This window comes from Ptychodera flava, chromosome 16 (genome assembly GCF_041260155.1).
Source record: "Ptychodera flava strain L36383 chromosome 16, AS_Pfla_20210202, whole genome shotgun sequence".
NCBI classification, from domain to species: Eukaryota; Metazoa; Hemichordata; class Enteropneusta; family Ptychoderidae; genus Ptychodera; species Ptychodera flava.
Genome location: NC_091943.1, coordinates 3586428 through 3612058, shown reverse-complemented (window position 1 = coordinate 3612058; position 25631 = coordinate 3586428). Strand labels below are relative to the sequence as shown.

The following is a 25631-nucleotide window of genomic DNA, read 5'->3' as shown; positions in this document are numbered from 1 at the left end:
ATTATTGAGTACATTTACACTTCGCCATTAAGATTTCTCGAATATTTTTATATCTCAACACAGTGGGACAATTTTAGCGAGGGAGTCGATGAATATAGATGCAGCTTCGATAGGGATAAAGTAAATGGTTACCACAGTCGTACTCTGTATTTTAACACACTCACGGTTCCTCTACAAAAGGAGGGACCGTGCATACATTAATCCGTTGTTCATATAATTCGTGTTAATTAAACATTACCTAACATGAAGCGATGTGATGCCCAGGGAAGTGTGACATTACAATTTGATTTATCTCTGACTGCCCTCTTTAAGTACAGTCTACCAATAAACATGATACACATGCCAGGTGTGACTGAGAGACTTCCACCTGTGTAATTGACACATGGCTTTTGTCAAGAATTCAGACCTCCATTTAAAACGCCTTCATTAGGGTTTTCTCCGACCAACTGTCTACACAACAAACACCTCGCATTTGTGATGCAATTTTGTCACCCCAGCAAAAGCCAGTCAAATTCTAGCAGCAATTTTTCATATCAAGTGTCCTCGGGAAAATAGGAACCTTTTACCAAAAACCACGGGAAAGGGGGAGTTTTCGTATATAAGGGTGTATTTATGTTAAAAACCTCCGATAAGGAATGTTTTGAAATTTTGTGGAACAAGACGGACATCTAGCCTTTTCTGTGAGTGCCACCATCGGATACAAAATACATGACTTCTGTTACCCTTGCGAATCCAAAAGAGGTGGACCATGTGCACATCGACATAAACAAAGATAAAACAGATACAAAAGAGTCAGCCTCAATTTCTATGACACTGCTTATGCTTTCGGAAGCCACAGGCGATCTATTCAAATTAAGGTAAACGGACGTGTTGAAATTTACTCCGAGAAATATTAACTGGTGTACTTAATCATAAGAATGATTTTTTGTAAACTAGTGCTGCCGTGCTCTAGGATGCACCTACGCAATCCGTATAGTGATTTATTATAAACAATAAGATTATAAGCATATGATATTTACTTTCCGCATTGCTTATGATGCCATGAATATTATCAATTTTGTCAATTGCATATGAGCTCTTTTGCTTCGCAAAATGGTTGAAACAAATGCTCGACACCGATAAACATCGTTATATTCAATTTATGCAAGTGGCATGTGCGCTCAGTATGAAATGTACCCTGTTTGCAAATCCGTTTTTAGTTGTATTTATGTTACTGTGTTACTTATTTGTGGTGGAATTCACATGCAACAAAAATTCAAAGGGCGAACTTGTTTGTCTTCGTTAACTCTCAAACGATCACTGAAAAAGCCTGCAATGTTTTCCCTTTTTTGATAATTTACTCTTGTTTTCTACAGATAGTAAATACCACTAGAACATTTTGAGAAGTGAACTGTGACTGCCTGAGCGTTAATCATCTCTTGACCACAAGCTTAATAGGGAAGATGCAAAGCTGTTCAGAGGAAGATGTTTACAACAAAAATATGGTATTTCAACACACTAAATTTTGATTTGCAATTTTAAAATTTGATAAAGAGTTGTTGAAAGTCAATGTTTATGTATACGATTGGAACTAATTTGTGACAACTGGATATTCATATTTTTCAAATTGAGTGTTAGGTGCCCTATAGTTGAATGTTGCAATATTACAAATTACCCGTAAAAACAAGTGTATAACTGAAAATGAAAAAAGGAGCTTCCATTTGCAGATTAAACTGACTTAAATTCACCATCCAATTATCCCAATTTGAAATTAGTTCCAATCGTGTACATTAAAATGTTTTGATTCGTTGCCTGGCATTCGAACTACATCGACTCTAAATGCTAGAGAGGGCAAACTATCTTCCTTTTGATTCGTTTCATATTGTTCAGTGGTGTTGTGATTTCACTAAAGTGGAAATACACGCTTATCTTTACCAAGGAGTAATTTCCAATTGTTTGTCCATGGATTTTAGATTAGGAGACGTTCGGGAACTGCAACAAGCATTTTGAAGATTATCTGGCAGCATTACACACACGTACCTATGTTAACCTTCGACATTATCGCATATATCATCTATATCGGCATTTACTTTGTTAAAATCTGCCAGTGTATGCCAGTATGTGCTTTTCGTATACACATTGTTCAGTAATTTCTTTTTAGTGAACGTTTTGTTTATTATAAAATTGAATTAATCGTATTACTTGACGACGTGGCATGGCCACGAGTATTCATGCTCAAAGGCTGAAGTCATATATCGTTAGATTAGGCCAGCCGTATACACATTTTTTGTGTAATAAACTCTTCATTAGAATTCCATTATACAAATATATTTGTCACTTATTAACACGATGATCAGGGTCTTATCAAACCAGCTGTCTTACCTTCTGAAATAATCACTACAAAACAAATACCTGCGCATGTATGTTAAGGTATGGGTCTGAGACTTTGAACATTTTAGAATAGTTAAGGATCAAGTTTTAGAAAGTTCTGATCCAAATTACTTTAAAGTTGGCAACAATATATTGCTAAGTGTATATAAGCGAAATTTTTGCAAATCATTAGATTTGGATCACAAATGATCACACCAAAATCACAAGTGGGATATAATGAGATATTTCAACTTCACAGACAAACCTTTATTCAAATTAAAGTATTAGTAGATATAACGAACCATGAAAGCTCACGTAACAGCCACTGACCAATTAGAAATAATTAACTTTGTCTTCAAAATCCTAAAAAAATCAAGCAATATTTACATTTCACGGACATTTTTAAATATTTATTAGATGTTTCAACGTATTTCATCCAGGTTATGGTGTCTGTTATATGTTGAATTAGAATTGCTCTTTCAGAATATGCACAAAAACTTTGAGTCTACAAGTTGAAAATTTATCTTTTTCTAAATCTATAAATTTTGGCAAGAAAATGGCAATTTTAAGTCACGTGACTAGGTCTATCAGCATTAATCATTTTCTTTCCGTTAATATATACAAAATATATAACAATATGAAAGAAATTGACCAAATTTCAGTCAATTTGACAATATCCCTTGAAATAATGCAGTCCCGTATATTTTCTGCAGTACCTAACTTATATTTTTTGTTAAATTATGTAATTTACGCATAAATTGTGATGATATTGTATCCTGAAAACATTGACTAGCAAAACACCATCGAAATATTTCTAGGTTGAAAAACGGTATGAATTTTCTCAGACAAACATTGCATTCACATGTTATGCTTCTAAGAACTATAGCAAAAAATTGTTAGTTTTTTATTTCAAGAAGTTTAACTTCTCTCGTTGGAAGTTTACTACTATCATAGAAAGAATTTTGATATGAATATCCTAGTATATTGATACTAACGCATCGTCTACTTGGGGAACTTGTGCGATGAGGTACTTGACGATCAACAAAGTAGAGGATCATAAGGAGTTAGACTGGTATGAGGAGGGTTTATTGGCTTGATTTCACCATACAGTAACGTGCCCAGCAGGATCGTGTTCTGCTCTTTCTCATAAAATTCTCCCTTAAAAGAGGGAAATTACAATCTAATCGTATTGATTTACAAAATGGTCGTCCATTGTGCACAAATTGAAATATATTTCCATACAATGTTAAGGTCTCAAATTTACATCGAGTGATTGGTTCGCACTTAATTAAAGCCGGTTTTGTAACAGTCCTTGATTGTTCCTTAAGATATACTTTCTATTTAAAGCAAGATATCTCAAGCAAGATAAAATACGGCTAGTTTTCAATCGGGTTCGAACCAACAACATACGGCATCAGTCGCCCAGCGGAGAGGCCACATTTGTTATAAAAGTTTTGCTGAATCACTGATACTCCTTGAACTCTGCTCATATTGAAGTACGTTTGAGTGCAAGGTGATTGACCTATAACAATAACTAAGAAGAGTCCGTAATCATTCGATACATAAGAGTAAATAAATATGAATATAGTGACTACATAATTCTTGCCTTGTAACAATATAAAATTATGACAAACTTTGATCGATCCGTTCGTTTCAGTTCTAGCACTCTGAAGATTTTAAATTTCAGTGATGACTGTGCAATACTTATTGATTATAATTTTGTCATGTCCGTCTATAAATTTAATGTAATAAGCAAAGTGCTTTTTAGTCCCCACGGACACCGTCCGGGGGGACTTATAGGTTTGGTCATGTCCGTGCGTGCGTGCGTGCGTCCGTGTGTGCGTGCGTGCGTGCGTGCGTCCGTCCGTTCACGCAGATATCTCAGAGACGCCTGGAGCGATTTCATTCAAACTTAGTACGAGGATTATCACCTATGCCATACATATGCACATCGATTTGTTTTACGATCTGATTCAATATGGCCGTCTGGCAGCCATTTTGTTTCCTGTATTTGATGTCAGTGCGTATGTTCACGCAAATTTCTCAGTGATGTTAGGAGCGATTCCATTCAAACTTGGTACATAGATTACTCTATATGTTACACATAATTTTATGCACATTGATTTTTGTTTTGATCTAGTCTAAAATGGCTACGTGGCGGCCATTTTGTTTCCTATATTTTACGACTGTGCGGGCGTTCACGTAAATTTCTCAGCGATGCCGGATGGGATTGCATTGAAAATTAATACCTATATTAATCTCTATCACATATATATGCACGCCGATTTTTGTAATGATTCGATCATAAATGGCTGTATGATGGCCATTTTCTTTCCTGTCTTTGATATCCATCCACAGGGTCCCCAGGTATGATCCACAGGGTCCCCAGGATGAAATTAATATTAATGCTGTGTCCATGCACAGGGGCTTATGAATGCAGATATCTGAGATATTCCTGTGCCAATTCTTTTTAGTCCCCACTGACATCGTCCGGGGGACTTACAGGTTTGGTCATGTCCGTGCGTGTAAGCGTGCGTCCGTGCGTCCATCCGTCCGTTCACGCAGATATCTCAGAGATGCCTGGAGCGATTTCGTTCAAACTTGGTACAAGGATAGTACCCTACCTCATACAGATGCACGTCGATTTGTTTCACGATGCGATCAAATTTGGCCTTATACATAGACTCCCATGTATAAGGCTGTTCTCCATAGACTCCCATGTACCGGTATAAGATAAGGCCAAGAAAAATAAAATTTAGTTTCTCATCGTATTCATATTGCAAAAAGGATGCAGTGACACAGTTTTTAGTCCCCACAGATAAAGTTCAGGGGGCTTATAGATTGGGTCATGTCTGTCCGTGAGTCCATCCGTTCACGCAGATATCTCAGACACTTTGACAAAATGTCACGTGACCTTGGTGACCTTTGACCTCAAATATATATATTTGTCCATAACTCAGTAACCACAAGTGCTACACCCTTCATATTTGGTATGATGGGACACCTTATGACGCCACATATTGTACCTCATTAATTATGCACATATCTAACTTTGAGCGAGCCAATAGAGCTAGATGTCTGATTTTTGGTATATAGGGATAACTATAGGATAGAAATTTTTTGACAAAATTTCATGTGACCTCGATAACCTTTTACCTAAAATACATGTTTATGTCAATAAATAAGTAACCACAAGTGCTATGTCCTTTATATTTAGTAGGATGGGAGACCTTATGACAACACATGGTTTACCTCATTAATTATGCGCACACATAATTCTGGGCAAGCCAATAGAGCTAGAGGTCTGGATTTTTGCATATAGGGATTAATTAGCAATACAATTTTTTTTTTCGAAATGTCACATGACCTTGATGACCTTTGACCTTGATTATACTTATATATGCATAACTAAGTAACCACAAGTTCTTTATGCTTCAATTTTGATAGGATAATAGACCTTAAGATGTCACATCTTGTACCTCATTTATTATGCGCATATGTATTTCTTGGCTGGCCAATACAGCTGGAGGTCTGATCTTTTTTCCTGATTTAGAACCATAACTTAGACATGCCTCTTGTTTCAAATTGGGAACAATGATATAGACCTATGTGTCCATAGATCTGAACGCCACACTCCAGTGATACTTCTTAATGACCACATTTCCCTGCCCCATCAAGACTAATACTCCTATTACAAGTGGGGACTATGTCATTGTCAATGACTTGTTCTGTTTAAAATGCTCAATTCGGTTTAGCCTCGCTCCGCAGTAAAGATCCTATGGAGGGAGGTGATTCCTATGTTACGTAAATACGTTGCCACAATGTTTACGGTTTTGTTTGCCAATGGCTTGATAGCATGACCTGCTGCCTCTAATGACGTAAACATCCCGCAAATAAACAGCCTATCATTCGAAATTCGGGCGGTCTAACCACATCTTGATTTCTTGTCGTATCCTTGGGCGCTTTTTCAGAAGCGAACGATTCACTTGTTGCTTTGTAGTATCCGCATTGCATTCAAATTAACGAGCATTATCCTAGCATCGTGGGATTACTGCCAGGTACTCGATGCTTTTCCACCAGAATGACAAAATATATACAATTCTACGGTAATATTTCATAACTTTAATAGCTTGATATACGTAATTATTCCTCTCCATCAGGCGAACCAAACTAAATACTCGGAATATCAGACCACGTACTGTTTTCTTTCTTTTCAGTGAAAGTCGTGTGGTATTTGTTATAATTTCTCAAAGTGGTACCATAATGTCATGATTTTCACTATCTCAGTTGACAGCGAATATTTAATTTTGTGAAATGTCACATGAAATGTTTCGGGCGAAATTAAAAGTGACCACAGATGTGCACAGTGCAATATATCTTAGCATGGATTACAACAGTTTACATTAATTTTATACAAGAGTCTGTACTTTAAAATACTACAAGCAATTTTCAACAGTCCAGTCGGCTTGCATTTAATCGGCTATAGAAATTGTCTAAGAATAATTTTTATAGTTCATTTGATCCTGAAAATACATAACATCATAACATTTTCATTTCATTTTTCCAGTTTTTCTAATTAAATTTTGTACGTATACGTCAGCTTCTCCTCTTTTTGATGTTTAGTATGTTATGGGGGATTGACTTTGTATAGGTGATTAGCACATGTTTTACACAACCAATCCTCCTTGGACTCTTTTTTATTGTTTGAATAAATAAACAAATATAATAATTGCTACAGTACGGGATTTCTATTGGCCAATACAAATTATAATACTTTTGTACCAGAAGCCCCTTCTTAAAGTTATCTCTGAAATTAACTTCAGGTGATCAATCTGAATTTCGCTGTTGCGTCATTCATTATACAATTTCAAGTTTTGACACGTAGGACTCGGCTAAACTTACCTCTTCAAATTCATAAAAGATGACCAAATCAATCGAAATTGCACAATTTTACAATGTCCATGATTAACACAACGTAATAGATGTCTCAATAAAGACACTATGTAGACTGCTTTAATGGCAATTTTTACAATTTTATTTAATTTTGAAATGAAAGAAACTCAAAATGAAAATCGAAATTACAGTGAATTTAATTGTCATGGTGAAAGCTAAACTAAAAATTAAAATCGGTGAAAAAACAAAAAAAAACTAACATAACCTACATTTTTTGTACATTTAAAAAAAGTAAGTGTGATATAGAAAATAAAAATCGACGGGACAAAACTTTTTTGAAATCTTTATCAAAATATAGTGTATTTAAAAAATCAACAGGAAAATTTGAACAAAATCGACAGTACAGTGCATTTAATCATAAAACAGAAATGAAAGTTGCGATTGAAATGCAATTTGACATCAAAATATAAATGAAAGGTAGGAGACTTGGTAATTTGACGATATTGATAAAGTATAATAAAGTAACTATTTTGAAATGAGTTAATGAGCTTTCCGACGGGATGTCGTATTACATTTGTATGGATCGTCCTACAGGGGAAGAGATGTGAAATTTTCAAGTGTTTTATTGACTGGCAGATATGAAGTGGTCGATACTGTATACTGACATTCTCTCTGGCGTCGAAGTCGAAACATTAGTTTTTATTATTTCAACGGAAATACAGTACATGACTGACAAATTTGGTATGATATTATTGGTCTTGAAGGTCGTGTGACAATATTGTTAGTTATGTGGTAAATTTTGTGTAAACAGTTTTATAAGACATTTATTTGGTATTTCATTGACAAGATTAAAGCCATGAGCATTGATACTGCTTGTTCATCATATTTTATCTTAAATTCCATGTCCATGAGCTGGTATTGGAAATAGCAAGCTCGTAACCGTTCCCACGTAAAATGACGCCATCCTTTCAGGGGGACTGCAACCAACACAGCGTAATTTATTCAATAATCCTTTTGCAAATATTAATTAATTTTAAATTAATTTATAAACCCAAGATTAAAGTATTTGTTGAGTTAACCTTTGAGCTTGCCAAGCAGTCATAAGCTGCGTGATAAAGAAGTGTTAATTTATGTGAATGTATGTAAATCACCGATGTCCTGGCTTCTACGAAATTTTATCTATATAATGCCTCATTTGATGATTCATTTCCAATAAAAGCAAACATAGTTTCATATTTCATCATACAGACGAAACTGTACGCAGTGATATCAAGTCACCGTGACAATCAGCTTCTCTTGAAATTTCTATCGACTACGTGTAACCTCGCAAGCTCGACTCGGAAACAAGGTAAGCAATGAAGGAGACGAAATAATTAGAGCCTTGAACTCCTGTATATTTCAACTTCAAGTAGTTAGGGTAAAGATAAGGTTACATTTCATTCGTATCGACGATACTCCCTCTATAATATAATTATGTGACTCAGAATGGGCTTCGTCACGGTTTATACAACCTTTTCAAAATAAAGATACGAACTTCTGTGTCATCGTTGGATCTGCTTGTATCAGCTTAGCGTGTATCAATGCATTTAATGTGATATTTGCAGTGAAATCAGACAAAATGTATTACAACAGTCCGGGTCAGCTCCAAAATTGGAGCGCTATACCATAATATTTTCCCCCTCTCATTAGCCAATCAGCGGCCAGCGCGCCATCAGTAAAAATTGTATTTCCTGGCAACCTCCACATGCGTCCTTCGTTACGTACGCCATACTGTGTCGAACTCCCGCGCCGTATTCTGTCATAATGTCGAACTGTTGTGTGGCCACTCTGTCAAAACACAATTTCAAAATCGCGTACCAGTTTTATTCTGGCTAAGACAACCAAACCCCATATATCGCTGTGATTCCTAGACTCTGGCTTGAAGTCCTGCGAAATATAAATCGTGTACCTACACAGATCGTTCAGAATACCCCCATTTGTGTCAGAGATGGCAGCGATACAAATTCTACCGTTGGGGAACAGTTGTGTGGCCACTCTGTCAACACATTTTCAAAATCGCGTACCATTTTTAGTCTGCGTTTGACAACTACAAAACAGGTATCGTTTTAAAGCTCTGACATTGCTCTTCTTTCTTGCAAAATGTTATACGCGTACCTACACAAATACCCTTATAACAGTATTTCTAATAGAGATGACGAACATCCACAAAATGATTCTCGGTACTTGAGCGAAATCGATAAACTTGGGGTAGAAATGAATCGTCAATATTTCGAATATTTGTTCACTAATCGGACTCCTTGTTGGACATGACCTTCTGCGGAGAACATAGATTATGTTGACTGTCGAAATTCGTCGAAATTCACAAGACAGGGGCTTAATAAGCGGCCCAAAACTGCCGATCACACTTGGTGGGTAATTTGTGACCCAGCGTGACCTGTACTTTATTAATGATGTAATCTGGTCGATGATTGGCTGAATGTCGGAATACATTATCATAATGAGTCTCCAATTTTGGAGCTGACCCGGACTGTACAACGCGGGGTCGACAAAACACAGCTGGGCACATACATCGCTGAGTCAGACCATGGAGGTACCATGGTCAGATATGACGTCGGCAAGCGGTCACAGCTTCGTCACATACCATTGTGATACGCATGCGCGCAGTCAACGTTAGTTCATTGACCCAGCACACAGTACGTGAGCCACAATTCCCCTTGATTTGCGCACTCAAACATTGTTTACTAAAGGCTTCTTCAATTTTATCAGTTTCTAAACGATTTGAAACTTAGAATTCAATTTCAGGATTATTTTTTAAAACTATGTTCCAATGATTATTTGTAGAATAAGCGCGGGTTCCCAACCATCTTAGTATAGTGACCACCAGGACCGTGATTATAGGTGCCGTAGGCTGTGAGTTCGAGTCCTATCGAGAATTAAATGATTATCTAAATCACCGTCTTGAAACCGGTTTACGATAGGGTCAATATACCGTCATCATTACACGGGACTAGCCATATTAGCCGTAATACTATATTTATCTCAGTATGAGAGATATAATATGCTATCATTCCTCTAGTTAAGGTCTGATTCGTACTTGGATTCCGTTGCGCATTATGCCTGGGTACAGTACTGCAGTCTTAGATGAAGAGGACAGAGCTGAGAAATTCCTTTGCACCTCCTGCTCGATGGTCATGAAAGATCCACAACAAAGCTTTTGCGGCCATCGGTTTTGTCTTAGCTGTGTACATAGACTTTCCAGGTTGGTGTTCATTTCTCCTTGTAATTACTTCAACTTCCAAGTGTTTTGTTAAGAACTAAACACAAAGGATGGTCTGAACTTTTCTGTCTTGCGTTTCCAATCCGAACAATCACCATGCGATTGTTGAAAATAAGGTAAGTTTTGTACAATATGTCGTATGACATTATTACACCTTGCGCATCATTCTATTAACGTGATTGGCCTCAACTTAGTCACGTGGCATGTTGACAAAATAACAAAACGTGGTTTAGGAGACTCATAACAGCCTGGTGAGAACTTACGACACGTAATTCCAGTTTAATATTAGACGACAATACAGTAGAGTTATGGTATGAGCACATACGACGGGCACGAAAAATGCTGTGCCCGTTCTTAGAAATTGTTTGAAAAATTTTCGCCATTGCGATCGGAAAATGGGACCGTTCATGCCGGCGACTCTGCCTGTGACTACTTTCTGCGCTTTGTCAGAGCACTACTGCTGCGAAAAAGTTAGGAGACAAGAGTTTTGTTTTTGTGAAATAAAATTAATAACACGTGATAGAAAGGGCAAGATGACGATTTGTTATCTGCTACGAGCACCATCCCTCGTGCAGGTAACAAATTGTGACTGCCAGCATTGGTTACTATTTAAATCGCATGTGGCATGTGCAGAATCATTCTGTTACCGTTTACTCGTCCAAAGGCATAGAACAAACGTGCATTAAGGTCGTGTTTCACTTACGGTAGTATGTACCTCAAAGTGAAAGACTGAAACATTTGCTCAAACTTTCCTGAATGAAACTTTAAACCATTCTCTTACCATATCATCAGTACAAATTGGAAGTCACCATGCAAAGTTTGGAACTAGCGAAAAAAATTACCCAAAATCTTGCGATATTTGAAATTCAAAATGGTTGCTATCCCTGTGTTAACTCTATTGGGGGAAAAATACAACTTTTGAGTTTTGAAAATCTGAGCTGATGAAAGTTTTTCTTTCTCCAAGAGCTTTAAAATAAGCCCCCAAGTGGTAGATCAGAACAGAATTGTAGAAATTTGAGGATCCGACTATCTGTCCCCGAGGCGCGTTCTACCTTAAACATATCCTACTCATTTTTTTCAAAGCAATATTTCTTATTAAAGAATTGAAAATCCCCTCGTACCATATATTTTCAAAAACCAGAGAATGTAAATTTTGGTATGGTAGGCAATAGTCTTCTCTAAGGATGAAGAGAACATATATTGGGAGGTAGAAAACGTCATGTTGCTATTTATGATAACAATTACTTTGAGCCAATCTGACACAACCTCACGAACTTAAATATCTCAGTTGCAACTAAAGTTTGAGTAGAAAAGAAAGACAATTGTGTTTGGCATTTTATATTCTCATTCTTAAATGACAGGGGTTGAAAGACTGACATTCAAAAAGTGATTAAAATTATGATAAGAAATAATGAAATGATTCTTTTTCAAAATGTAAGAACTTTATTACTATAATAAATTGCCGGTTTTTGTATAGTTTTTCAAAAACACGTGAAAATTTCCCACTGATCCAGCGAGAGTGGACCTGTTATGAAATTATGAAATTGGAGAAAAAAGAAGGCAGAAAATCGGGTGATTTGCATTCATTTGCATAAATTAGGACTGCTTTCTCTTCCAACTTAAGACTGCTTGTCATACATTTACATTCTAATTCTAATTCTAAGAAAATGATGAAAATTGAATGAATCTTTGCAAAAAAAACGTGATTTTGAGCAAATACCCTTCTGAGCTTCTTTCGAAGCCGGCATAAAACGCTTAGGCTATGACATATTCGTTTCTCGGGTGATAGAATATGTATCAGTGTCGCTAGTACAACCCATTTGGTTGATGATCGTGTTTGAATTTTAAATATGTTGGTATTGTTGATAATATGGTAACCAACTAACCAACTAACCAACTAACTAACTAACTAAGTAACTCTCTCTCTCTCTCTCTCTCTCTCTCTCTCTCTCTCTCTCTCTCTCTCTCTCTCTCTCTCTCTGTTGAAAGGATAAACGATCAATATCAGTGTCCTGCGTGTTCTAGAGAAGACTCTTCTGAAGGCAGCATGTTTAACATCGATACGGTACGGTAACACTTTCTACAATTAATGCAATACGGAGTGATTTCTTTCACTACATTCAATCATCACATCGTGACCAATTTCACACAAAATATTCCCATTACAAACAATACTTACAAAGCATACACCTGTATCATAAAGACATTGCAAAGCCTGAATACCATTCACATCAAATATACCAAATGGTCTGACAGTCAATTATTAAATATGCCATTATCATGTAATTCATAAGTTTCTAATCAATGACCTTTCCCTGTTCATTTTAGCTTTTTCCTGACAGAGGAATTTATCGAGAGATGAAAGACTTAAGGACAAGATGCACGAACGTAGGATGCTGGTGGCAGGGAGTATTTCGGCAATATGAGGTGACTATGCCCTTTGCACTCATCGCTTATATTACTGCATGGTTTGACAGGTGAAATTGGTTTTAAACTCTTCGTCTACACATGCGTTCCATTCGTCAGGTCACCTTTCCTGATAGCACGAATAGAATTAATTTTGTTGACATCAAATTCCACTAACATTTGGTGTAAAGTAGACCGAAGTATCCGTCATGCGATTGATCTTCAATTCTCACTTCAAGAATATTAACCATAACATCGTTATGGTTAACTGAACTAACGGTGAAGTTCGCGGGGAAGGGGGAGGGGTAGAAACGAATGTAAAACAACTTCAACTACACCTTTCGGTGTGTACATGCAGGGGCTTCCTAGTATGAGCATATACTAAAACAATTCATTAGCCATACGAATATTGTCAAACGACCTTTACCATTGCCAAATGTTATTATACTGTGAATGTCTTCCGAGCCACCAAAGTCTAAAGCAGCTACCTTGCCATTGCCACGGTTTTTAAAAAGATATTTTCGTCAAAATATTATAGGAACTGCTGTTCCATTTGGCTCCACACTTGATTCTATGTGATATACTCTAATTAAAGTAGTCAGCATCATGTGTGCTCTGTACAATCTATTGAATAATGAAGGGCATTTGTCATTTTCATCAGTGTATTCAATATCGTTGTGAAGATAATCTGGCTATAGGTTGCCCTGTCATAGGATTTAAACTGAATAGGCCCCTCACGCCTTACATTCTGAACTACCAGGGAAATTCCCTTCTCATTTATTTGATGTTCTGCGCACTGATGAAATTTATTGTTCTATATGTATCTTGTTTTCGCAAAGTTCAAAAACAAAGATTGTGATTCACGCAACCTTTTTATCGATCCGCGCGGATAAACTCGGGGGACCTATGGTTTTGGTTATGTCCTTGACCCTATGCGTCAGATCATAAAATTTTCTTGAAATTCATGGACCAATTTCTTTCGAAGTCAGAACAAGGTCTTTGTCATACATACGAAAGTCACTTTTTACTCTCTTGTTTAATGAAGCCACCAGGCCAGACCAAGGACATAGACCTTTATAATGAATGTGTACATTATTTTATTTCGTTCTATAATCTAATATAGCTGCCAGGCGGCCGTTTTGTTACAAGATGCGTCTCTTCTCTTGCAATCTTTGTTTTCTTTGGCCATTTTATTAACGTTAATATCGCTAATTCGTAGTGGTTTGGTTGCAGATGTTGTATAACCACGATCATTTATATGCTCTTTTATTTTGGTCAAGATGTGACCTTAAACGATCAGCCATTTTGTTTTCATTGTTTCGTATCTTGATCACCGAGCTATTTGAGAACTAATTAATTTGTTTTATACTCAGTACAAGCACATAGCCCGATGCCATACCCAGGCATCTTGATTTCATTTTGCTTTCTTGCAATTATCTATGTCCAGTGCATAACACAGGATTGCCTGAACTGATACACTTTTATTTAAAATTGATGCAAGGACATTACAGTCTGGTATGACATACATAATGACCATTGATGACTTTTTCGTGATGATGAACTGAGTTTGTCATGCCAAGATTCCCCGGCACAAAACGCTGTAGGTTCGAAATCATTTCAATATGAAAAGATACCTTACTTGAGGTGTGAACTGACAGTCAATCGGTGATTGCTCTACAAATATCACGGGTGATGTCATATTCATAAACATTGTGATCTTTTGTTCTCTTGATCGGTAGTTTATTTACTCTCAGGGGAGTCATAAGCCGTTGATTCGGCAATGTGGAATTTTTCCGCACTCAGGGGATTAGTCTACCTACATGGTTTGTGCCGGCCAATTCCCTCATGGTTAGGAATAATGCACTGTACTGTAACTGCACATATTATATCCTAATCAGTAAATAATGTTGACTTTCATTCAGTTACATTTAGGCCAGTTGCACCATGATATGCCACGACTGGTCTTTGAAAATGATTTTTTATATCTTTTTGTTCGCGGGAATGAGCCTTTATGACCGAAGAGCTCAGCAATTCGAATTTGAGTCATTCAGTTCAGAAAGTAGGACGCTATTGTTTAATTGTTATACATTTTACTAACTACCGACCACAAGGAAAGGCAAATTGAAGGTTAAGAATCTACCAACGAGGTACGGATAGAAAGAGCTTAAGTTTGAGGTCCGAGGAGTAATGAATTCTTTATACTAAGGCATTACGAAATATTGTTTACAGTGTGGAACACGATACTTGAAGTCACCACAGGTCGGGTTAGGTCTCCATGGGTCACAAATTCCGGCATGTGAAACACGTAGTCACCAGTGTAAACTTATACTCTTGGGGTGCTATCTCTATGGTGATGCCTTTTAACCTTCATCCACATCCGACAACTTAAAAACGTGATATGTCAAAAGCTTATTTACTAAGGAGCAAGAGGTGAACAAAAGTCTGCTGCCTTGACTCACTTTCTTCTTCCCGGCGCACTTCACTGAGTGGTAGATGCAGATTTTGAGGTATTTCAAACGCTAGTCGAAGGTCGCGTTGATTTGCTCCTTTCGTTCCCCGACTTCCATCTTTGTTGGTTACAGTGTGGTGAATTGTTGTCTCCCCGTGCCTTTACACAATTATATTAAGTGAATATTGACACGAAAATCTACGGTGCCAGGCATTTTGCAGGATGAGTGGGCAGAATGTATAGTCACAACCAACAGGGCATCTATAGCTCAAGGGCTAACTAAAAACAACCAGTCAGATCTAGCAAAAAAAATTGGTCTCTTTAAAAATGCTCGACCTACGGTATAGTCCCACTACTGTGTCCGTTTACGAACAGCTGACATGCTATCATTTTCGTTTCCTTAAGGCTCACCATGAACGCTGCAAGCAGGAAGAAATTGAATGCACTTACTGTGGAAGTAAAGTCATCCGTGAAAAGGTGAGGGGCCATTTCAATCTTTTAGTGCAATCACAGTGATTTTTCGGTCAGTGAACACCTGGCACTTAGTTTGTTGTTTTTTGGTGGTTGGATTGAATTCGCAGGGGTAACCTGTGACAAGCTGAAAGTTTTGATAGAAGTCATAGGATGGTATTGTTAGCATCTTCTTATTAATTATAATTAGGAGTTCATCGTGGTGCAACTATGTAGATCCCGGGAATATTGTAAATTTAGAAGTTTTCTACTGATAATTAGCGTGCAAACATATGTTTAAACTTCAATGTATTGAATTTCTGCGATTGTGTGTATTAAATTACTATTTGCTATTAATGGGGCGAAAAATTTGATCAGGACCACGTATCGTATTCCAGAACTCGGCAACTTCAATATGGCAGTAAGTAGTAATACTGTAAACACTTCAGTTTAGAGAGCAGTTGATCGTTATTATGTTTTATTACTTTTCATTGCTCCTTCAGATGCAAGAACATACTGATTTGCTGAATGGTTACTGCCCAAAAAAAATGCAGCCATGTAAATTCTACGACATTGGTTGTAAGACTCCGGTAAGTGAAACTGCACAGTGAGACATAATACCACGGTTAGATAGAACTGCGTATCCCTTTTCTTGACTATTGTGTATAAAGAAATAATATTTACGCATACTTTTTGTTGTGAAATGACGTACTCAGAATTTGTGTGGTTTAAATATTGGTACACAGCTTAGCAGGGATTGAACGGTTTTCGTTTCTTTTTAGAGTGTGCCTTACCAGACAAAACATCGGAATACAGATGTCCCCGGTTATGCCTTGAGACAAAATAATGCCTCTTTAACTTCACTTCGGCTGTAGTTTGTAGACACATTAAAATAGAAACAGCTCACATTTATGGTATTTTAAGTTGCAATCAAACAAATCACAGGACCGATTGACCCAATACGCTTTACCAAAATATATTTCCATTTGAAAGGTTGTTATAAAACGCTGTACAAAGTTTGATTTATGTTACAAATTTCTTCCTCTCTGACTACGTCGCAACACTCTTGAAATATCTTCTCATCTTTACAGGATTTCATAAGAGGAGATAGCGTACGATGTTTGTAGAAATATGACACTTGGCATTAGAGAAGAGTCGTAAATATTAGCGGAATTGCAACATTGCCGTTATTATTGATCAATTAGTCTTACACGCAGCTCTACATCTCCGAAATTTATCATCAGTTTTCCACTTTTCAAATACATCATTATTTTCTTGAAATCTCCCTTCCCTCCCCCAGATCGAGATAGGAAAGGAAACCGAGCACAGCGCCCTCGCCGTCCATGATCACATGCGATTGCTGCTTCAGGAAGTGATTAAATTGAAGCAATTCAGAGAAACCCTGGAGGAAAGCGAAGAGGAACGTCGTCAACTTACTGTCACGGTTGAAGAACACGGTGGGAAATTAAACACCCTACAACTACATTTAGCCCGCATGGAGGATGACCTGAAAGATCTTCCTGATCGTGCAAGGTTACAGGTCACAGGAGGAGACATACAATCCCTGACACAGATGATGGATAGGCTCGGCAAAACGACCAGAGAGATTGAAAGTAAGAACGGTGTTCTTGAAACAAAAGTGTCAACTTACGAAGCGATTATCGCAGTCCTCAACGGGGAAGTCGAACGAAATGCAGACATGGTTCAGAAAGTGAAAAGTGATGAGAAGAAACTGAGGGACACTCTTGGCGCCATCGAGAAAAAGACAAAAGCCCAAGATCGCATCATCGCCCTGAAGGATGTCACATTAGCAGAGCAGGATTTACGTATTCAGTCATTGGAGATGGCAAGCTATGATGGGATCCTGACTTGGAAGATTTCAGAATTTTGGAGAAAGAGGCGCGACGCGGTTTCCGGTCGAACTCTGTCCTTATACTCACCATACTTCTTCTCAAGTCAATTTGGATACAAGATGTGCGCACGCATCTACCTTAATGGTGATGGCATGGGGAAAGGAAATCACGTGTCACTGTTCTTCGTCGTCATGAAAGGAGAGAATGACGCCATTTTAAGATGGCCGTTCCAGCAGAAAGTCACCTTCATGTGGATCGATCAGAACAACAGGGAGCACATGATCGACGCGTTCCGACCAGATCCAAACTCCTCATCTTTCAAGCGACCGACAGGTGACATGAACATTGCCAGTGGATGTCCTTTATTTATGCCATTGTCAATGTTGGACGATGGAAAGCACGCTTATGTCAAAGATGACACTGCATTTTTACGTATAACCATAGACACCAGTGATATATGACCTCTCTGCATCCTGGCTCCCCGTGCCGAGGTCGGACAATGTCTATATGGGCAGCGGAAAGGGTGCATTATTCGATCAAATGTAGTAAGTGAGAATGTTCGCGCATATATATATATATATATATATATATATATATATATATATATATATATATATATATATATATATATATATATATATATATATATATATATATATCAAAGTATACAGATGTCCTCGTGTCCTCGTGGGAAATTACAGTGCTCGATGCTAAAGCAGAGTGTTATCAATAATAACACAAATTGCTTCAAGTACAAAGTAATGATATCTGTTACTTAGGTTTCATGCATCCTGCAATCTTCAGACAGAAGAAGTGGAAGGAATCTTAGCTCAACTCTCTCATATATATGATCGGGAGGTACCATTCTATTTGTAGGTGGTGTTGAAGTTTGATAAATAATATTTGTTTGGGTGGCGACAAAGTAGAATTAGTAATTATTCGAATGATGCAATCATACACCTGATTCTTGCGTAAATGCCTGACAGGAGGTCAAGACACTAAAATTTGATCTTGAAGTAAATGTTTTATGAAGTCAATCAAACAAATACCTAACAAAAGAACAAACTTGTAGGCCTGCAAACTTTGAACATTGTCGCCTTCACACCCAATACGATTTTTAAGCTGAGATCGGATTTGTCATCTGTACATGAACATTAACTCAATATCGACACAAGCTCCGACCTATAGTTCGTATATCACCGATGAGACCGATTGACGACCTTTTCGGCTCTCAATATAATCATACATATCAGGTTCTATAAATAATCTGGGAACATTATACTCTTTCGGTTATATTTGAATGCATTACCTTACTTACAGTCGACGACATTCTGACCAAATGCAGAACTTGGATATTTTTTCTCCGTGAACCAAGCAATTATCATTACCATTGCGAGTTCACTTCACTAATAAAAAATAATAGAGAACTATGATATATAAGTTTATCCGCATCATTATTGATGGTCAATTTAAGGTAAACTGCGCCTCGAGGACAGATATTTAGACTCTCAAACCGTCTTTATTTGTGAAAATTGGAAAGTTATTTTTTTCCAAATTGAGTTACTATAGGGATGGTGGCCATTTTGAATTTCAAGTGAACGGAAATTTTATATTGTATTACTTATTTGTCTAATACCAAATTTTGCATAGAAACCCCTAATTTTCGTTTTTTATTTCAAAAGGGAATTTTAAAAGTTTCCCCACGGAAAGTTTGAGCAAAAGTTTAAGTCCTTCAATTTCGAGGCACATAATACTTTATTTTGTATTTTTTTCTAGTACAGTTGACGAAACAATATTTTAATAAAGTAGGACTTGTATAAGAATAAAGTCGGTTGCATTCGTCATTAGCTGTCAGTGCATTACTCATCAGCAGTGTTTTTGTCCTGCAAAACAAGGAAAAGTTTGAATGTACATAAAGCTAAATAGCAATATTAAGGCTTCACATGAACATTAGTCTTTTGTGACGTTGTAATCACATTTATAAGCCATGCTACAAGCAAATTACGCTGACCACGTTTCTTTGTAGGAAACAGGTACAAACAAACAAACTAGCTCTTTAAGACGGCTAGCACAAAATTATCCATGCTGCAATACTGTCCCTCACATCTGCTTTCTATTTGGTAGTAGGTATCACTAAATATTATGAATCATTAAAATTTTAAGAGACTGTTGCAGTTTTACACATATTGTTTCTTGAAGAGACGATCATTAGTATTTGTGGGAAATTTTCACGTTTTGTTTAACTAAACTCAGTCTTAGCAAACATTGACTCTGTAAAACATTGACTCTGTAGTAGTCTTAAAATTTGACTAGTGTCCTTGATTACCACTACAACTACTTTGAGTTATGTGCCAAAAGGGTTGCCTATATATATATATATATATATATATATATATATATATATATATATATATATATATATATATATATATATATATATATATATATATATATATATATATATATATATGTATATATATATATATATATATATATATAAGGAAATGTAACCAGTGGTGCTTTCACGTGGAAAATAAAATTAAAAAAGTTTTTTCGAACAAAACGATTGCATGGGTAAATAAAAGTCCTGGGCAAGTGCCGTTACGCGTGCAGCTAAGATTTAAAACTTCCCCGATAAAATTTTCCACCTGTAAACTCCTATTAGTTTTTTCTCATCCTCATGAAGACACCGCACTGTCCTCTCAACACCAAATAGTTTGTCCTATCCGTGCTCTTTGACCATCACCTCTTTTTCGGTCGTGCTTTTCTGGGTTTCAGTGTCGCTGGTGATATATTTTGCACTGTTAATTATTTTTTAGTATTTTAATGTGTTTTGAATTTCTGACCGTGTCTGTCTTTTTATGTTTAGCTACTGTCTTTGTGTATCATTCATTCATTGTTCAACTTTATGTACGATTTTATGAATCAGTCTTACATAAAGTAATTAATAAATAACAAAGAAATATTTCACGCCCCTGATAATCACAATGGTCAATCCCTTACCCGTACACTAGTGCAAAAAAGAAAGTGCATGCTAACCAAGAATTGTCTTGCACACCCCTTTCAACGAAGGGGGTGTCGAAAGAAACGGGGATCTGACTAAAATACCTCGTCTTGTTCTTTCAGTGAAGATTTCTATGACGTTCCTAAATAAAGACTTTCAGATATTAAAGAATCAAGCCAGTTGTTTACCAAGTATGACGATCCATGAGGCCAAATAAAAAGTACATGTTTCCGGTAACCCAACAGATCTTAGAAAACCCCGCCGACTCTAGACTTTGTTTTTCGATTTTATGAACAAGTCTCGAGTAGGTTCTCTAGATTTTATCGTACTTTATGGGTGTCAGCCAACAAAAAGAAAAACAAAAAAACTCCGACCTACCTAGCCTAATTTTCAGAGGCATGATATATAGGAAATGCATTTTTTATTTTGCCTAAAAATATGACCTGGAGCAACGTTATAGGGAAGGCTGAGTGTGAGTCAGCGATTATCTTCAGGTACTTACATTTAACAAAATATATCTTGTCAGTTCGGTTTATTCCGTTTCTCGAAATTTTGCAACCTGAAAGACGACAAGTGCAATCGCATTTTGATATAGGAATGGCCTATCAGTCATCTAATAGAAGAAAATAGCATTTTCTTCTATTTTCTTCTGGGAATGGTAGAAAAACCTTTGCATTTTGAATTAAGTCACTATGTATAGCAGAATAAGTTTATTGGTACTAGTTGAAGTCAAAGCAAGGGATAACAAATGGGTTTGATATCATGTGTTTTGAAAGGCAAATTAATAATGTCTTCACTACACAATGTTTGACTGTAAGATTTCTTTATTTTTCTTTCCTTTTTATCATTAAAATGGAGCCAGTGCTGTTGTTTTTCCGTTTTGTGATATTCATCAAGACTATATTAAAATAGGGGGAGTAAATTTTGTTTCCTGGATTGATAATTACGTATCCAAAACAGTGTTCTTACCCAGATCAGACACAGGACAGACTCTAAACAGACACAGTCCCTTTACACACTGTGGAGGGACTGTGGAACATATACAGCCCCTCTATGATCAGACAATTGCAACGCTCGCAAATGCGAGGCAAACAAAACAAACATTGAAAGATATGTGAAAAACCAGCCAATTACAGTGAGAGAACGATACTGAGTAGGAAAGGCGATGAAGACTTACTAGGCTAGTACTGAGTAAGCTTAGTAGACATTCTGTTGGCGATGCTTGACAAGCAATAATCATAGAAACGCAAAATGCTGTATGAAGCGTAATTATTTAGCTGATATATTGTTATGCAGAAACGAATAAAGTTACAAAGTCGATGCAAAACCCTGCTTCACAGGTGGCTTGCATTTACAACGTATTCGTGACTGATGATTTTCGAAATCAACTTGAACTACGAGGGCTATGATCTGGGCCCGTGTGAACTTTAAAGTAACTCGCTATTTCCATGTAACAATTTGATCATTCCGAGAAACATCTTGTCCGAGATTGCACGGCTTTGACCTCTACATGTACAAAATGGAGCGTATGGGAACGAGACTTTTCCGTACGAATGATGAACCACTGGCGAGTACAATGAGTTTGTTCGTGCCTACGAACAAATTGCTTTATCAGCAAGATCAGCTAAATTTATTTTCTGTACTCAAAAGCAGGCATACCTATGCTGTGCTTAGACAATTTAAGGTTACAAACAAGGCAGATTTAAAATGTTACAGAAAACCCGGTGCGGTGAATAAATATCGACCACGACGCATCATATTGACGATCAAATAAACTTACGTTTCTGAAATAGCAAATTAATAAAATATTATAGACTACGATATATCAATGAATTTTCTTCCACTTAAAACGTCGAGAACTTGGCAAGAAATAAGCACACACCGGTAAAGAAGGCGTAAATCATTGCGTCCTTCCTTGTTGTCTACTCGACGTAGTCCACTTGGTAGTGCCATTGCTGTCGAAGTTGTGACCGTTCCTTCCCATTGTTGCCTAAAAATTTTGTTAGTTGCAACCGCTATTTTCGCATCTCTTTTTATTCAAAGTTTCTTTCTTTGTCGATTTTGAGAGTTTTTTACAGGTTGGGCATACAAACTTGGACACCCGACACAATCAAGTGTTCATGATTTCCGCTATCATTTACAAGTCGACGTCTACCATCGAGTCATGAGGTTCAGGTGCATGCGTGCCCAATGACTTAGCATTGGCGTTGACACAGTTGGGTGAAGCGGGAGTGGCGATCAAATGATAAATCGCTCCAAATATTGGAAATTTTTATTCAATCTTGCTTGTAAAAGGAATTTTCACACCGCATTATCACGGGCAATGGCGCGTTACTTTGTTCATTTTCATGCGCCCACATCAAAGGGTTGACTTTCATTCAAAACACTGGCATGATTAGAGTTCAGTTCCGGCACTGAAATCCAAGGGACCGTCGTCAAGCTGAGTCTTATCCGAACGTCTTGATCAAGTTTCCCTTGGATACAAGCTATGTACAATACTTCATTTATTTATCACAAAATTACGTACCGCTTCTTCGCCTTGACGATACGAACGTTTAGAAAGGCAGTTCGTCTCTGTGTTGTCTGCATGCTCTGAGCTGTCAGCTCTGAGATTTGAGTTTGAACTAAAGTAACCGGTTTTTAGGAAGTCACATCACAAATCATTATTTACAAACGTAAGTGCCCAAGCCATTGCCATTAGATCTTACAAGAAGTTGTCCTGTAAATTAACCTGTATTGTATTTCACTTATTGTTGAATACTAGAATTGTCTTGCAAATGACACGAGTTTTTCGTATAACCGTGCAGGTTTACAGGTTGACTGTTTTATTACCTTTGTGGTTGATTTTACTACAATTGTGGTCAATATTACACTTATGGAGATTACTACATTTATGGAGGTTTAGGCCTTACTTCGACAACCAAAACATGTTATTGAAACAAGAACTCTGTTAGAAACAGCCTTTGTGTCATGATGAATACTGACAGGCCACGACCTTTAGCCTTTCACACTAGGGTGAAAACGTCAACAGCTGTGACAGCGAGGACAACAAGGACCTTGCCCTTAGGCCAACATTCACCACATGTAACGTATACTTCTAAATGTGGTAGGCAAGAACTATACAATAACACAATGGCTGCAGTGTGACAACCACATGGCAAATTTGCACCATGATAATAAAATGGTACAATTTAATGGTACTCTTACCTGCAGCTGTTTTTAATCAGCTGTTGAAAGCAGCGCTTGCAGTATCTATGGCCACAGGCCTAGGTGTGAATAGGGTCTTGCAGTATATACCACCGCACTCTATGCAAATAAATTTCAGATCAGTTTTGTGGGGTTCTAGAACACTCGATGGGTATCCCTTCAATGCAGCAGTCGCCTGCACTCCAGATCTCAAACACGACATATCTCTTGTATACAAATATATCCAATACGAAGTTACACGCAACACGATACCCTACGACACTTCGGTCGATGTATACATCATATGTGTGACTGGATAAACTTTGTTCCCTTTGTACAGTCAGCGTCCACTAGATGAATTTTTGAGAATTCCTCATGATAAGTTTTACAAGGATGTTTGCGAGAAATCCTCAGATTTTGATCCACTCGATCGACGCAGCGTTTGACTCTCAAGTGGTGCAACTTCTACCGAACAGAAAAATATAAACAATTTACAGGGTCACAGGTCAGTCGGCAGCTGCCCTCAGGGGTTACGGCACTGATATATAACGTTGTTTTGAACGAGTCAAGAGGAAGTGAACAGCAAGACATATGAAGCTACCTTTGCCAATAGAGGGCGTTCATCACTTCTTGAGGCGCACGTTGTTATCATTGCGTATTAAAGCTTTTCAATACTGATGAAATCTTTAACTGAAATGGTGAAATCGAAACAGAAATCACCGCATTTTACAGACAAAGGCAGATCAATTCAGTGTCAAGTATGACAAGCTTGGTGATACAACATTTAGCTAATTCGTACATTAGTAGACGCCTTTTACCTTTCAATTTAGCAAAACAAACACTACTGCCGGTAAAACACAGCTAACTGCATTAAAACATGTGCGTGAAACTGCTCTATTCACTTGCATACTGCTGGACTTTAATGTTTCACAACGCGCAAGGAAAAGTACAAACCGTTAGTGTAAGTACAGGCAAAAATAGATGAGTTCAAGGAAAACCGGCGATATCGTCAAACTGGTGGAGATCTGCAATTGCCGTAGTTTCTGCAATGCGATTATGGCAAAAAGCTAAATATATCAACTCTAGCACAACATTTACCGACGATTATTGCCTCAATTCTTCAGAAAGAACAGTCATACATTTTTAATTCAGATATCGTTACAGCCCAAGGGATAATCCGAATGCTGATTATGTTAATTTTGAGGTAAACTCATATACTATCCATTTGAAACACGCATATATCAGCACAATTTGTTGTGAGATTTCAAAGTATGTTTAAAAGGCATGCAAGGTTAAAGGGAAATAACAATGAAGATTTGAAAGGTCAACATAAGTACTTTTCAATGGATATACCAGGCAACACGCCAAAGTAATAGTCAATCTTTATCAATTTAATGGAACGGTTCGATTTCTCTCACAATCTTAAAATATCTTTCGAAAGAATGTGGCAGACTGAGTGCCTTCTATATGGTTTCTCATCAAAGTCCTTTCGCATTTTACAATCCCAATCGGTTTTAAGGAAGCTACGTGGTGAACTCGAAAATATTTCACAAAAGCCTTGTACTTTCCTTCGATGACGATGGGGTACAATTATTAGCCAGTATTTTGTGCAACATCTGTTACAAGTTGAAAGAAAAAAGTACGATGTCAGACATCCTTCCAATTGCTTTGGAAACCTCGGATTTGAGTTCAACGCGTAGTCGACGAGCTCGGGCTATCTCAAGATGCGTTCTCTCTGATGTTCTCTCTGTTTGGGGAGGTTCG

At 37.3% G+C, this 25631-nt stretch overlaps 1 long non-coding RNA gene across 1 annotated transcript; it reads left to right on the top strand.

Moving 5' to 3' along the window:
• Nucleotides 1–1394: 1394 nt before the first annotated feature.
• Nucleotides 1395–16414, top strand: LOC139152546 (uncharacterized). Its single transcript, XR_011556647.1, has 7 exons — nucleotides 1395–1484; nucleotides 8491–8590; nucleotides 10319–10501; nucleotides 12509–12584; nucleotides 12848–12946; nucleotides 15780–15851; nucleotides 16328–16414. It is a non-coding gene; the product is annotated as an uncharacterized lncRNA (long non-coding RNA).
• The last annotated feature ends 9217 nt before the right edge of the window (nucleotides 16415–25631 follow it).